The following is a 17,747-nucleotide window of genomic DNA, read 5'->3' on the forward strand; positions in this document are numbered from 1 at the left end:
GACACCTCTTCTGCTGCTTTCACTTTATTAAATTCAAATTTATATTTTTTATGTATTTTATAAATTTAAATTTCTTGTATCATAGAATGTGTATCTGCGAGTTCCCATCCCCTTGGATTTGAAACATATGATGTGTAGATTCAAGTGGCTGCACAGATGACAGCTGTTAACTGTTACAGGAAACCCCCTGTGGCCTTAGAAACTCCTTCCATTTGTTTCCTAAGCCCAGTTGCCCGCTCCCTCCCCCAGGTGGACAGCACGACCTGCCTCCATGGCTGGGCACACAGCATGCCAGTGCAAGGAAGGTAATCCTGACAAGTCTGTTAAGCAGCAGCAGCCTGAGACTGCATCTCCGAGTCGGTGACACCTGTTTTTTCCTGGAGACTGTGGTCATGTCAGAGCACATGGCAAACAAGACTATCGCTACAGGTACTTGTCAGCTCACTGACATTATCTGTGCCCCATCCTCCCCAGAAGCAGATGAGAACAGTCTCCTCTGTCAGAACAGGAGGTCTCACTACGGTGCAAGGGAGAAAAGTGTCCTGTTTAAGAGGATGGTTTCTGAAATCAAATGGTCTTAGTTCTAAACCCATCTGTGCCTACTTACAAGTTAAGTGATCTTAACTATGTTACTTAGCCTCTCTAATACTTAATGTGCACATCTAAATGGGGTTATTAAGAGCTATTAATTAGATAAACAAAGAGCTATGCTTATTACAGTGTACTATACTTTGAACTTTTCGTTTTGTTCATTCTTTTAAAATATACGACCAGCAGTCCCGATGAGTGAGAAGTTTGATTCTTACCTTTACAAAGATCACCAGGAGTGGGGACTTTCTATTGTAGGAAATATTTTGATACAGTTTACTGCATTACCATCTCTATCAAAATGGTTGAGTCCACGTTTGGGCATATTTTATTAAATGTGTCAAAAACATTTTGCTAAAACCAGAAATATATTTTTTTTCAAGAAGCAACCACAGTTATGTTTAATCACTGCAGGTAGAGTTGCATTTTTTCCACAGTCTGTTGAAAACCATGGATCCTAGTAGTTTGTTGTTTTTCCTCACCTCTCTCATTTTCCTATTTTAATTTTTAAAAACAATGTATGTAGCACTGGCCAGTGTGGTTCAGCTGGTTGAGCATGGGCCCATGCACCAAGAGGTCACCTGTTCCGTTCCCAGTCACGGTACACGCCCCTGTTGCAGGCTCGGTCCCTGGTGGGGTGTGTGCAGGTGGCAGCTGATCGATGTCTCTCTCCCTCCAATCAATAAAAACATATTAAAATAATATATGTAATACTTGATTAACACATTTAATATCAAGATCTAGTGGCAGGTCTAAAACTAATTTTTAATTAAAATTGTTTTAAATTACAGTTGACATATTAGTTTCAGGTGTACAACATACTGATTAGACACTTATGTAACTTACAAAGTGATCCCTCAGATAAGTCTGGTACCCATCTGAAACCATAGTTATTACAATATTGCTGACTATATTCCCTGTGCTGTACTGTACATTCCCACGACTGTTATATCTCAATCCCTTTACATTTTCCCCTATATATCCAACCCCCCTCACATCATCTGGCAACCATCAATTTTGTTCTCTGTGTTTATGAGTTTGTTTCTGTTTTGTTATATTTTGCTTTTTAGAGTCCATAGGTAAGTGAAGTCATTTGGTATTTCTCTTTCTCCGACTGACTTATACCCTCTTGGTCCATCCATGTTGTAACAAAATATGGCAAGATTTTATTCTTTTTAGGGCTAATAATCTATTGTATACACATACCATATCCTCTTTATCCACTCATCTATCAATGTACACTTAGGTTGCTTCCATATCTTGGCTATTATAAACACTGCAATGAACATAGGGCTTCATATATCTTTTGGAATTAGTGTTTTGGGTTTCTTCAAATACTCAGAAGTGAAATTACTAGGTCATGTATTTTTTGAGGAACCTCCCTACTGTTTTCCATAGTGGCTGCACTAATTTACAATCCCACCAACACTGCACGAGGGTTCCTTTTTCTCCACAGCCTCACCTATGCTTGCTGCTCATTGATACCTCACTGTGATAATTTGCATTTCTGATTAGTGACGTTGCGTATCTTTTCATGTCTATTGGCCATCTGTGTGCCATCTATTGGGGAAATGTCTCTCTGGGTCCTCTGCCCATTTTTAAATTGAATTGTTTGGGTTTTTTGGTGCTAAATTGTATGAGTTTTTTTATGTATTTTGGATATTAACCCCTTATTGGACATATCATTGGTGAATATCTTCTACTCAGTAGGTTTTTGTATTTTTTTTAAATTTTGTTGATAGTTTCCTTTGCTGTGCAAAAACTTTTAAATTTGTTGTCGCCCAATTTGTTTTTCCTTTTGTTTCCCTTGCCTGTGGAGTCATATAAAAAAAATATTACTAAAAGCAATGTAAAATGTAAGAAAACATAGGCAGTTAACTTTTTAAGTCTTAAATCCAAAATCCATTTTGAGTTTATTCTTTTATATGGTGTAAGAAAGTGACCCAGTTTCATTCTTGTATTGAAGTGACAACCTTTACCTCCATTGTATATTCTTGCCTTTTTTATAGATTGACTATATAGGTGTGGGGTTATTTGGGGGTTCTCTATTCTATTGATCCAAGTGCCTATTTTAATGCTATACGATGCTGTTTTGATTACTATAGCCCTGTAGTATAGTTTGATACAGGTAGCAGAATAGCTCCAACTTTGTTTTTTCTCAAGATGTTTTTAGCTATTCTGGGTCTTTTGTAGTTTTATATAAATTTTAAGATGACCTGCTCTAGCTCTGTGAAAAATGCCATTGGTATTTTGATAGGGATTGCAATGAATTTGTAGATTTGGGGGGGGGTATTATGGGCATTTTAATGATGTTAGTTTTTCCTATTCATGAACATGGTATATGCTTCCATTTGTTTGGATCTTCTTCAATTTCTTTAGTGAATTGTAGCTTTCCCAGTACAGGTCTTCTACCTCCTTAAATTTAAGTATTTTATGAAATTGCAAATGGGATTTTCTTAATTCCCCTTTCTGATAGTTCATTATTGGTGTATAAAATACAACCAATTTCTGAATATTTACTTTGTATTCTGGTACGGTACTAAATTCATTTATTAATTCTAATAGTTTTTTTTTCTTTTTATATAGTATGATGACATCTGTAAATGATGACAGTTTTACTTCTTCCTTTCCAACTTGGATGCATTTTATTTCTTATCTTTTTGTGATTGTTGTGGCTAGTACTTCTAATGCTATGTTAAGACAAGGATATCCACTTTTACCACCTGTGTTTATTTCTGACCTTAAACAAAAAGTGTTCAACTTTTTGTCATTGATAATGATATCTGGTCTAATGTGTAATTTAAGGCCATTATTTTCTTGATCTTTTGTCTGCATCATCTGTCCATTGATGTCAGTAGGGTGTTAAAGTGCCCTACTATGCTGTATTACTGTCTATATATTTAGGTGCTCCTATGTTGATACACATAGATGATTATAAGTTATATTCTCTTGTTGGATTGATCCCTTTATCATTATAAAATGCCCCTTTTTTGTCTCTTGATACAGCCTTTGTTTTAAAATCTTTTTTGCTTGATAGAAGTATTGCTACCTTAGCTTTTTCCTTTGCGTGAAATATTTTCCATATTTTTATTTTCTGCCTTTCAATCAGAAATGAGTCTCTTGTAGGCAGCAGATGTCTGCCTCTTGTTTTCTTAATCTATTCAACCACCATGTATGTTTTTTTTTTATTGGAGCATTTATTCCTTTCACATTTTAAAATAATTATGTAGTTATTGTCATTCTATTTGTATTGTTTTTGTAGTTTTCTTGTGTTGATTACTTTCTATAGTATCACTCTTGGATTCCTTTCTCTTTATTTCTTGTATGTTTGATAGATTTTCGGTTTGTTGTTACCGTGTGCTTCATATGTACCAAGCTATGTTTATAGCAGTATTAAATTGTGGTGGCTTAAATTCCAACACATTCTGAAATCACTACAATTTTTACTCACCCCCTCCATGTTTAGGTTTTATATCTTGTGTGTGTACATGTTTGTGTGTATTCCTTAATTTATTGCTATAATTACACATGATCTTCCTACTTTTGCCCCTTAACCTTTGTGCTGGCTTTATAGTTGATCCATTGCTTTTACTAAATGTTTGCTTTTGTCAATGAGAATTTTCTTCTTTCCATCTTTTCTACTTAAAGAAGTCCCTTTAACATTTCTTGTTATACTGGTTTAGTGGTGATGAACTCCCTTGTGTGTATCCTCCTGTTATAGACTGCTGCTGGCACATCGATGTTTATAAAATACACCCAGGCTGACTGGATATGACACAGCAGACAAGCCACTGTACCAGTGCTGAGCCCATGAAGCAGGAGTTGCTTGAGTGGGATCTGGTGTCAGCCAAGTCCACCCTTCTGGTATGCCATTTGTGGAGCTGATTGGGTGGTACTCTGTTTTGGTCTGAAGCCATCTACTGGGTGTATTGATTCTGAAGGTTCATGGGAGGGGCTCTGGTGTAGGCCAGGGCCAGCCTCCACTTGTTCCCAAACTGGGGCCTCCTATGGGGAGCTACACAGTGATCTGCAGTTGGTTGCCATTTGTGCTGGGCTTAGAGACCCTTTAGAGATGCTATGCTGTGAACTGAGGCCAGCTGCCACTATTGCCAGGCTTGGGACCTTTTGATGGGCACTCCAATGTGAGCTGAGGCCAGCCACCGGATGGGAGTTGCAATATAGGCAGCCCAGGTAATAAGAGAACTCAAATTTGGCACCCACCCATGCCTGCAGGCTGGGTGGGGGAGGGCTCAACAAAGGAGCAATGGCACCTGCAAACATGACTCCTGCCCCTCCGGCCCTTACCCTGAAGCCAATTGATTCATTTCCTCTTCATATGTCCCTGGCATTCTGGAGCTGCCATTCCCACTCTGGAGCCAAGAGAGAGGGAGTCCGAGTATGGCTCCCCAAGAGGAATGCCTGGGACTCCAGCAGCCCTTTGTTTCATTCCACAACTCCACCTCCCCTATCAGTCTCATCAGGCTTATTTAGATCCTTGGTTATAGGACTTCTGTTCATCTGGTCTTCAGGTGGTTCTCAAGGATGGTTGTTCTATAATTTAGTTGTAATTTTAATGTGGTCATGGGAGGAGGTGAGCGCAGTGCTTAGAGCTCTGCCACTTGACCAGGGATCCTAAAACTCATCCTATTTTACTCTATTACATTTTTGTCCTTTATATCTTCAACATTCTACTAATCCCTTATGCTGTTCTAAAACGTTTTTGGCTCTGCTTCATGAATATTTGTTGACACCTGAGACTTCTCTTTTTAATTCCCTAAGATTTGATTTTTGATCACTCAGTCTTCTATCACAACTAATACTTTTCTTACTCTGGACCAAGGGGAAGTTTCACAGGCACACGCTCAGTGTGCCTTTTACCTCTGTGTCTCCTTCACCTAGAATAGGGCTGGGGAATGTCTGGCCCTGCCAAGGCAACCACAGGCAGAACTCGAAATTCAATAAATCTAGGAGCTTTTTTCATAGGTAATTTTTATAATTTTGTATGGCCCATGAATGATGTTATAAATAACCAAATGGCTCTTGGCAAAAAGAAAGATTCCCCACCCCTCACCTAGAAGCATAGTCAGATTGACTTGAAAACCTGACTCCTACTATTTCCTAAAGCTGACTATGTAAATTTCTCCCCTCCTTCCAATTAATACAAAATTTGCCTTAGGGGTTAAATTTATCAGTTTATTTCCCTCTCATAACATGTGACTATTAAAGCAACCTAAATTTGCTCTTGAGATTAGTATCTTTTTCAGGGACATCTAACTCAGCAAAATTCTGAAATCATGGAATGATAGATGGTGTTGTGAATGATATCAGAATGGACATCATTGCTTCTAAAACACTCCTGTGAAATGAGACATGCAGACTTTTTATGGAGACTTCCAGTAATGATTTTATTCACCTGTAAGAGAATTCCAGACCATAATGTGTAGCTCTCTCTGGATGAGATGTTAAGAAGAAAATGTTCTCCCTAGATTTTCAATTTATTGTCCATATGCTGGCCTTAGAAAAACATTCAGAATAATCTCTTTTCCTTCCATAAGCAACTCTTTTAAAATTGGAAAACATAGACAATGTCTTTCACTAATTGTATTCAGAAGACGGTGCTGTCTTATTTTCATAACACAGTCTTCATCCTGCACAATCTTAAACTGAAAAAATGACTCATAGAAAAGAAATATGAATCGATGGCTCCATTTTGCCTTGTTCTTATAGAAAGTGTGTGACAAAAAATGTATCTCTAAAACAGATAAATAGCAGCAACAACAATGAAGCATTGGTTGTAAGATCATTACTTTTCTAACTTCAAAGGATGCATATCCATACCAGATATTAAAGGTTTTTTAACTATCCTAGCAGAGGGAGTAACAAGCATAAAGGCAGATAGTTGGGCCACTGCATTTTAATTTCTTTGTTGAATACACAAGCAAAATTATAGAACACTGAAATATACACTTGGCAATATCATTGGCCCTGTCTGCTTCCTATGAAATAATTTTCTTCAATGACTTCATTCAAATATATTTTGCCTCACATATAACCTGTTATGGACACTTGTGCTGTTTTTGTTCATCTTAAATTAACCAACACCCTGTATTTGTACACAGTAGAGCCCCAATACACTGTTATTAGACAAGAGTAGTCTAGGTGAATATCACCAAGATGAGTGCCATAATGCATCTGCTTTGTGTGTGTCTAAGGTGGGAACCCTAAATTGTCAGAGAAATAGAAAGGTAATCTAGGTCAGATAAATAATGCTCCAGGGAAGAGGAAACCAGTGGGAACTTAGAAATTACTTTTACATGAGTCTCATTTTTTAAAATGTGAGCTAAATTCATGTTCTTCAAACAATGCAATGACCACATAATTTGGACACCATTGTCCTTATCTAAAAATTAAAAACGAGGACTAGTTGATATCTAAGATTATTTCTACCCCCCACTTTCAGCGATTTCTCAAACTCATTGCTATTTTTTGCCTTTCTCTATCCATGCATATCTACCCTATATTTTTGAATCAATCTCTTTTCATGTCCCATTTACAGGAGTATAATGAACATTCACCCTGTTGCCAAACAACCCACCCATCCCCTCTGTACTCTACACCCCACCCATTTAAAACTGCTCCCACTTTCATGAGGGTATCATTCCCTCTTCCAAAATACATTTGCCAATAATGCACCACATTCCTTGAAAATTTACTTCCACTGTCTTTAAAGTGAAGCATGATTTCACCCCCATCCTGTACACAGTTCCAGGTATCTTAGGTGCTAGATGCCCTTATTTCCTCACAAACATCACTTCATGAGGGTAGAGACTATCATACTCATTTTGTGTTCTCAGAATTTATGCATAGCAATGATTTGATAAATATTTGTGGAATAAATTGGATTCACAAATAGATTCACAGCATCACTTGTTATCCTCTCATCTGCAGACCTGAGTAAGAGACTGCTACTGGAAGATTTTCTACTAACCTCTCCTATTTGCCTAAACATGTGCCATCTCTTAGAAAGCTATGAAGTATTAGCATAAATAATTAAAACTGAACTCATTTAACATACTAATTTGTGATGCAGTCTTGGTTAGTTTATAGTGTTTACTTGAAATTTGAGATTCCATTTTTCTAGCTATCTTGAAAAGTCATTATTGCCTTAACATTTAGAGGCACTCAGTCCATCCTTCATCAGTAAGCTTCCCTGGCCTATATTTTCCTCTCAGTGGGGCCTTGGAATATCCATTAATTTTGCTATTAGTTTCTGGATCTAATGTTTGGAATGCATAATGACTACATTTGCAAATTAGTGGGGGGAATATTTTGCATGTGTCAGAAGAAAAAGTCTTACAAGAATCAGGCATTCCATAACAAGAAATGGATGCCTATGCCTGAGTGAAGTGAATCACTTCAGAAGAGTAAGGCAAATAACCTACTTCATGCACAATTTAAATACAATAAAGTTTAACTTGAAAGCTGTTTTTATCTTCTCTGAGACCAGTTGACATACAGCCTGTCCTCATGAAAAAGGAAATATTCACTGTCTCCATAGGTATTTTACAACATTAAAAGTCTGTTTTTGGCTTTTGTAAACCTCCCCTGGAAAATTACAAGTGAGATTAAAAGGAACCCCCGACAGCCCAGGGAGGGATTGATACATGACCTCCCGTATTTAAGGCAGTGGGCTCACTGCTAAGGTCAGCCCTCACATGCCAAGGGGACAAAAGGAAACATGAGGTCTAGGGAGAGCAGGGAGGCTGATGTGTCTGTCCACATCGGTGATCTCCCACCCTGGCCTAAGGGGAAAGACTTTTTTTATGGACCTGTATTTAAATGTTTAGGCACATACTGTGTGTATATATATCCATATGAAGGTAAAACAGCACAGTGATTCTTCTGTGTCCTTGACTTATCCTTACAGGAGATTTCAGCTCCTCACCCTCACTGCTCTAGTTGAGTTTTGTACAATTATCTTCCTGAATGAGTTTGTCAGAATGATACTGGGATGAGCCCTAGATAAATTTTGGTGGGGAGCTACCATTAACAAAATCATCTAAATCAGAATGGCAGGCCAAGTGCTGGTCTCAATGCAGCCTAGCAATAAATTGCCCTCTGGGTGCCTGAGCCTGCCAACCACCAGTCATTAGAAGTTCAAGGTTTCCATGGATACCTCATCCTGGGTACAGGTGCAATGATAACTCTTCAGAAGCTCTTTGCACAAACATGACGGCCTGGAGTTCAGTGGAGGTTAGCCTAATTAGTTACCAGAGAGAAGCAGGTTTCTATGAACAGCTTCCAAAGCCCACTTTAATTAAAGAACAAAAAAGGATGAGTAAGTGAAATTGTGGAAGGCAGAAGTGTAAAAGTTTAACTCAGAGGAGCAATAAAATCAAACCTAATACTATTGACTGATTCCCTGTTGCCCCAAACAAAGAGTAGATATGACCTAGACAAAGCTAATGAGATCCCTTCCTAGGAATTTTGCTAGCACTACTCGGAAGTAGTCATGTTTCTTGATAAGAGTAGCTAAGTTTGTGAAGTATAAGGGCCTTTCTTTGACATGAATCTCATTCTACATCTGTGAAAACCCCAGCCCAAGCTCTTGAAGATGGGACTCTGAATCTCACAGTGACAAACAACACCTAGACTTGGTGAAATATTTACCTGAAATTAGATGGCCTTAAGCAGGAATTAATTTAAAAGCCAAAGAGCTAGATTGATATTTTTTGGAAAGAATGGAGATACATGTCATTAATTGGCAATATTAAATTTCCTCCTTTCCTGTGCCAGTTCACAATGGGCAGAGACTTGATTTTTAGTTAATACTCAACCCAGTATTCCCATCCAAATACAGACAGTACAAGGAAGGAAGGGGGAAAAAAGGAAAAAGTCTCAAGCTATTAATTATTACCATCAGTTCATTTTCAAAGCAAAACATCAAATGAAGAGAGGAGTCTTAATATACTAATATCAAAATGAAAGATGGCATTTTATATAGGGTAAATGTGAAAAGCCACCTACATGGTGACTTTTTCCTATTTTCTGGCACAGTGGTACAAATTTTGTCTTGGCCTGGCATTTGGACACAATACAGGCTTGCAGCATCTATTTACCTTTACAAAAGCATCTCCCACAGTGCCCCTGGTGTCTTGACTAAAGCTACACCAATAGTTTGATTTTAAATAACAGATTTTCTTGAATGTGCCATTAGCCGTCCCTTCATTATTTCTGTACCTCTCTTCCTTTAGCTGAAATTCTTTTCTTCTCAGTGTGAGCCACCAATAACCATCTATATATATGAAGAGATGAAATGTTGATTTTATTGCTGTGACATTCTTGACCCCTCCAAGATGAGATGAGTTAAAAAGCTTTCTCTTATGTACTTTGTGCATTCTTCTGTGACAGTATTTATCACATTTCTTTCCATACTTGTTTTCATGTTCATTAATTTAACCTGAAATTAAGCTCCTTGAAGGAATGGAAGAAACTTATTGCAGTGGTTATAAACATGAATGCAGATGCTTAAGAGTTCAAAATGAAAGCTTATAAACACGAGTTCAAATTCTTATTCAAATCCTGGCTCAGTCACTTAGTAGTTATGTGGAACTAGACAACTATTTTACCTCTCCGAGCCTCAACTTATTTATAATTCACTCATTTTTACCCAGAATTCAGTATAGTGCTTACTATATAGTGTGTATATGTATGCATGCTTATAATGTTTATTAAAATAAGGAATTGATTTGAACAGATACACTGAAGGTGTTAAGACTGAATAAGGGGGAAAAGTCACTAAACAATTTGCAAAATTGTCTTGTTTCCTTTCCAAGTAGAATGATGGGATTTCTGTTGTAATATAGCTTAATTAATGGAGTATGGTACTTATACCTGGAATTGCATTCCTACCAGTCAATATTTCCCTCCCTCAAATGTGAGCTGTGTTGTAGTGGAATGAATTGCATTGACCTTTCAAGTGAGGCAGGAATTAGATATATTGACACATTTCCCTTTGTAACCTTTTTTATGATTGTCAGTCCATGTGTGACTTGTTGGCATGGCAATTTATCCTAGGTCCAAAGAAATACAAAATAGTGAAAGTAGGGTCACTGGATGGTGATGGCAGACAAAACTCCATGGAGCTTAGTCAAATAATTAGAAACTGAAGGGAACTTGGAAATTAGTTAATTGCAAGACTTAAGATTCTCGAGAAATTAAGTGCCTCACCCTAGGTCACACAGTAAATTAATGCCACAGCTGACCTGAGACCCCAAGCCTTCTAACAGCCACGTTCATTGCTGAATGACACTAATATAACATAGTGTTTTCTCTTGCTTCAGAACTGCTCCTTGTAAGTCAGTTTCTTTGGATGCAGAGACTATTTGGCACTGTCATAAACTTCCTCACTGTCCTCAATTGGCAGTCCTTTGACTTACTATTTTGTTGTTTTCTCAAAACGAGCACCTTTGTCTAGAATACTTCCTTTCCATACACAAACCTCTTGCCTAACTATACAAAGAATTCACTCAGCAGCACCCTCAACTCTCCAACCTTTTCTTTTTTCATACAAAAATCCTACAAACTTATAGGCCTTTTTAAGTATTTGAATCCTGCCAGATAAAATTGTACAAATTTCCTGGGTGACTCTTTGACAAATCTTAGCTGGATCCTCAATCCTTTACAGCCATTCTGTTGGCTTTTTATGTGGCATCACCCCTCATATTTCCTGTGATCGCTTTACATCTTTACACATTCCTTCTGTCTCATAGCCAGCTCCTTCTACCATCCGACACAGCTGATGACCCTGCTCCTCTACTTCACAGAGAAAGGACAGGCTATTGGGCAAAAGCTCCCTTTGTTATCTATCATCAACCTTCTCTGAGTTTGGACTCCATCATTTTCTTTCTAGCTCCATTTACAAGATGGGGAAACGCCCCTTCTTTAAAAACCACTTGATCTATGAATTTATTCTTTGTATGCCCTCCAGAAATAATTTCTTCTTATTCCCTCTTACACTCAACTTTTTCTTCTTTACTAGTATCTTTCCTTCACCAAGCAAGTTTGAAATATTTTTCCTGGATGATCTCTTATTTCTTCTGGTCACCATATTATCTTTTTTCAAATTTTGTTTGTTCAAGGAATAGTCCACACTTACATGCCATTCATAATTCAAGTTACTAAAATTTTTCAACTGCTTCACCTCTCCACTAAAACTTCTGTGGCAAAAGTAACCAATTACTAAGAAATAAATAGAAAGGGATCTCGTGTCCATGGATTAGAAAATTTAACACTCTTAAGATGTTGATACTTGCCAAAGCAATCTACAGATCAATGTAATCTCTATCAATTCCAATGGCGTGTTTTGCAGAAATGGAAAAACCCATTCTAAAATTTATATGTAATCTCAAGAGATGGTGAATGGCCAAAATAATCTTGAAAAGAACAAAAGTCAGAGGTCTCATACTTTTGAATTTCAGAAGTTATTGCAAAGCTATGATAATCAATAGTGTGGTAGTGGCATAAAGGCAACATATAGACCAGTAGAATAGAGAGCCCAGAAATAAACCTCTTATACGGGCAATTTGGTGCCCAGCCCTTTCCACGGAGAAGTACAGTCTTTTAAACAAATGATGTTGGGGAAACTGGATATTCACGTGCAAAAGAATGAAGTTGGACCCTTATCTTATACATACACAAAAAGTAACTCAAATTGGAAAAAAGAGAAAACTATAAACTTAGAGGAAAAGGGGGAAAGCTTCATGACATTAGTATATCTAAGAAATCACTACCAAATCTATCAGTAGCACAGGTGACAAAAGTAATAGCTATATTGGAGTGCATCAAAAGATACAATCAAAAGACTGAAAGGTAACCCACAAAATGGGAAAAGTATTTAAAATCATATCTAATAAGGGGTTAACAACCAGAATATATAAAGATATCTGATAATACCTTATAATTCAATAACAAAAAACAACCCAATAAAAATGGCAAAGGACTTGGATATGCCCATTAAGCACATGAGAAGATACTCAACATATTAATCGTCAGAGAAATATAAATGAAAGCCACAATGGGATGCCACCTCATACCCATTACAACGTCTACTATCTAAGTATTGGTGAAATTTTGGAAAAGTTACAACCCTTGTGCATGTTGATAGCAATGTAAAGTGGTATAGCCACTATGGAAAACAATATGGCACTTTCTCAAAAAATAAAATTACCAGATGATCTAACAATATATTTAAAATTGAAGGCAGGGTCTTAGAGATTTGCACACCCATGTTCATGGAAGTATTCTTCATACTAATGTAAAGTTGGAAGCAACCCAATTGTTCATTGATAGATGACTGGATGAGCAAAATGTAGTATATACATAATGCAATATTGTATGAATATCATTCAGCCTTAAAAAGGAAGGAAATTCTGGCATATGCTACAACATGGATGAACCTTAAGTCCATCATGCTAAGTGAAATGAGCCAGTCACCAAATGACATATACTGTATGATCTCACTTATAGGAAGCAGAGCGATAATTTCTAGGGGCTGAGTAAAGGGAGAAATGGGAAGTTGTTTAATGGGTATAGCATTTTAGGTTTGCAAGATAAAAATCTTGGAAATTGGCTGAACAACAAAGTGAATGTATTTTACACTTAAAAATGGTTAAGATGGTAAATTTTATGCTATGCACATTTTACCACAATTCTTTAAAATGTAAAAAAAAAAAAAAATCATACCCTATTTTACTGTAAAAAGAGATTAAAGGCTTATTTTATTGTTAATTTTTTAAAACTTTTTTTTTAAAGAAACAATTAGTATTTCCAAACCCAGGATTATTTTGCAATCTTACCTTCTAAAATTTTTTTTCTGTAGTATTTTACCACCACTCTACTGTTAAATTATATTCTTCACTAGATTTTGTGAAATGTAATTCTCTTCCTACCTCTCTTGCTCTTCTGCTCGTACACTAAGGATAGGTGTTGCCCAGAGATTTGGACTCAGCCTCTTATTACTAGTAATACTATCCTTGGACTTGAGTGACCAGGGCCTTTACCCAGGTGGTCACATCTCTGAACTTCCTCTGTTGATACCCATCCTCACAGGGTGAAGACATGAGCATTATATACTAACCTAGATTCCATACCTTTATAGAGAGCTTAATATGTGGGACCTCAGAATTACCTGCCCAAATCGTCTTAGATTTACCTCCTGGGCCTCATCTCTAGATCCAACATCCCAATGGCCATCTTTCCTTTCCAGGAAGCAAACAGTAAGTATGGGGAGGTGGTCAAGTGACAGTTCAGTGTGGGATGTGTATATAAAGCTTGGATAGGAGGGCAGAAGGGCTTTTGAGATGAAAAGGAAGGAGGTAACTTGGCCTTGGAACCTCCAGGGGCATTCTTTCTACTCCTGACCCGGCCAGGTCCACATTATGAGAGACAGCCCTGCCTATGCATATCCCATAGTCATCTTTATTCACTGCCATATTTTAAAACTCCATCTGTATGCAATAGATTCCTGCTCCCCAAATCCAGACCCAAATTTTTCATTGTCCCCTAATATATCCAACTGAATTTCCTCTATTCTCAAAATTTAATATATGATATAAAAAATAAAATCAATGAACTCCTTTCTCACAAATGCATGTTGTTTCCCATTCCCTTGTGTCTCTTTATCTTAATAGCAAACCAGCTTTCTAGTGATTCATTGTCAACCCCTATTTCTTCATCCCCAGCAAACAAATCAGTTATTAACAATGTCCCATTCCATCCCAGCTATCCTAATGCAAGCCTCAAGAACTACCCTAATACCTCTAGGAACAGGAGATAGCGATGGGTTTTTAGAAGCCAGCTGCATATTTTTCTACAAACGCTATTAAATTGAGGCAAAACATCAAAAGTATAAAAAGGTGTTTGTAGCCACCAAAAAAGCACTCAAACATTCAGGAAAAAAAACAACAAACTGACAAAGTAACAGTGAGCACATTTTTCATTCAGAAATGTCCATCAGAACTAATGTGACTCTGTAATGCCACCCGGCATACTGACTATTTTGAGCTCTAGGAGCTTGAGGAAACAGCAGAAGCCAGAAGGTCAGTTTGATATTCTCCCCACCTCTCTTCCCTGAAAGAGGTCACAAAACCCTCATGGCCAGAGGTGCTCTGTATGCCTGGATGTCAGGAACATCTTTATCTTCAAAGACACAGACACTGAGAAGAACCCCAACAGGCTTTACAAACTTTCCCTCAGTTCACTATACTCACCTATCCTGTTCCTCCATGACTGTTCACTCCTCATCGAACAGCATAAGAACACTCAGTTCTAATCATTTCTTTGGGCTTTTATTTTCTTATGAAGCTTCCATGTCATGTAAATTTATATTAGACAAATGTGTATGCTTTTCTTCTGCGAATCTGTCTTTGTCAGTTTAATTGTCAGACCCTAAGAAGGTACCAGAAAACTTTCTCCCCTATAGAACTTAACACTAAATTTGCTTCTATTAATCTATAAGCATTGGCTTTCAACAAAAGAGGAAGCAGGGAGGGAAGGGCTGGGGTAGCTGGGAGGATGCTCGTTGTTAACTTTGGGGAGCTCCCCACACACCAGGGCCAGGGTGAACTTGGAGGGTGTGGGTGAGCAGACGTTTATATTTAAAATTCACCCCTGGTTTGCCATGACTTATCCTCTCACGATAACCACATCTGTAAGCAGTATAAAAAGGCATATTTTTTAATACACTGTAAATGCCTACCCACCCAAGGAAAGCAAAATTGTTTTTAGCCCCCTTCCATGCAAATACCAAATATTGGGGGTTTTAATAAATATTTGTGTGCATGTAAATAAGTCTTTAAAACTCCAAATATTTATGAACTGATCATAAAGTCTGAGCAGAACCAACATCTCTCGATCTGTTTTTCTCAGTGAGTCAAAGGAAATCAACCCAAAGCAAAAGTAATGGAACTCTTTGTATATGCTTGAAGCAAATGATGCAGAGCAACGGCACTGGGAAACAGCTTCAAGTGAGAATATCAGGAACATAAACTGATGGATGAGAAAGTAGTTTCTGTTCTAGATCTTAGGCATGGCAAGCTAAAGTATTCACAATGGTGGACTTCAATAGTTAGTCCATACAGAGATAAACATGGAAATATGTCCCCCTTCGAGCAAATTTCTTTTAAGTACTTACTTAGTGCCAAGTCTGTGCTATATGCTGGCTCAACAAAATCAGATATAGTTCCTCCCCTCAATGAATCTATCATATTTATCATGCAGTGTGCATAAGTAATTATTCAATTTAATAAAAGTAACAAATACCATGAAGCTTTAATGAGTACAAAAATTCGAATATATTCTGTCAAGTAAGGCAAAGAGCCTGAAGAAGTAATAATTGAGCAAACAGATGTCAGAAGAGTTGGCATGAACTAGATTTACCAGATCTGTATAACACAGAAGCTGGATGATTCCTCTATTTTCTTTCATATAAAAATTAGTTTAAAAGACTCGTAGGAAAATCCCTCCCTGTTTCATTTGATTGTTTTTCTATAGGTCCTAAAGGCTACACAAAAGAGTTTGTAGAAAATGTTGGGCCTGGCATGAATGAGCAAGTAATGGAATTGACAATTTTACCAATGCTGTAAAAAGCAATTAATCAGTGTCACTAGGAGCCAATAGGTTAGCGTTTCCTTTCAACAAAGTTAAAAAGATATTTCCAAGCCCATAGAACTTAAGAGAAAGACAGCAATTCAGACCTTTACAGAATGTTTTTTCTCCTTTAAGTTTGAATTCAAGACCAATTTTATTTTAATGTCTGCGCATTTAAAAGGTAGACTGAATAGTATTTCATTTTAATTTACTTTTTCCCTTTCTTCTAACTGCATGGGTGACTCAGTAGGGTCATTTTCTCAGACAGTGTCTGACTCCAAGGGGAAAGAGGGCTTTTTTTCCCTTGGAGAGTAACATGTACTCTCCCTACCCTGCAAATAGAAGTATCAGTCCCCTTTCTATGAAAGCCTTGGCCTGAGCTAAAACGATAAAGTACAGAAACATCAGAGTTATATTTTCGCTAGATAGTAAGTATGTGGTGTGGAGATACCTGGTCAGTTAACCAAACATTTTCTCTACATCATATCAAATATTCAGATAACTAAACCAAATGAATTATTTGACACCATGGAGATAGAGCCTTATTCCATTTGTTAGTTCATTTTTGGTTCAGTATTAGCATGAAATAAAAAGAAAATTAGATTTCTAGCTAGGTGTCTTATCTTTGTTTACCCACAGCAAAACTTTTTTTAAATCAGAGGTATAGAGTAGATTCTGAAATTTCATGATCTTTAATATGTAGTGACAGAAGCCCAAGAACTACCAATATATATTTTTTCTACTAAGTTTATATGCAAAAGTAAGATAGCAGAGACTGAGAATTCAAGTTTTATTATGTTTTTGAGCACATAGCATGTTCTCATTTATATTTTTCTCATTGCATGACTTTTTCGAGAAGATCAACTCGTGTGTAAGTCAGGATAGGTTATGTTGAAGTAACACAGACTGCAAATCTCAGTGGCAGGAAATGACAAAAGTGTTTATCACAGATTGCGTGAGGACTCTGCTCATTTTCGCCACTCAGGGACCCAGCCTGGTGGAACAGCTGCCATCTCTAATAAGGTCAATCACCATGCTGGAGAGAGAAGAGAGCTCTGGAGGGCCTCACAGTAGCGATAAAATGCTTTGCACTAGAATTGACACACATCATCCCACTTAAAATTCACTGGCTAGAACCAATCACCTGGTTCCACACAAAGAAACAATGGAGAGTTAATGTGCTATGTGTCTAGATTCAAAGAGCCAGGTATAGTTTATGTACAGCGCTAATGACTGCCATGACCCTTCGGACTAAACATTGACTTCAGGACCTAAACAGATAGATTTCTGATATCAATCTATGAATTTCCTCTTTGCTCAATTTCCCAAAGTTAGTTCCTAGGGCAGAAGAAACTTAATACATGTGCACACACACACACTCTCATACTTTCTTTTCTTAGGACTATTCAGTAGAGAAATAACATTTAAGGCAATACATTGATGTAATGAGATGAGAACATGAGAGAGACTTTTAAAGCTCCTGTAGCCCTAGCTGGTTTGGCTCAGTGGTT

At 37.4% G+C, this 17,747-nt stretch overlaps 1 protein-coding gene across 1 annotated transcript in view; it reads right to left on the reverse strand.

Moving 5' to 3' along the window:
• The window catches only part of RIT2 (Ras like without CAAX 2), a 265,724-nt gene that overhangs the window by 12,336 nt on the left and 235,641 nt on the right, over positions 1 to 17,747 (reverse strand). The window lies entirely within an intron of this gene.

This window comes from Miniopterus natalensis, chromosome 7, assembly GCF_054644295.1.
Source record: "Miniopterus natalensis isolate mMinNat1 chromosome 7, mMinNat1.hap1, whole genome shotgun sequence".
Classification (NCBI taxonomy): Eukaryota; Metazoa; Chordata; class Mammalia; order Chiroptera; family Miniopteridae; genus Miniopterus; species Miniopterus natalensis.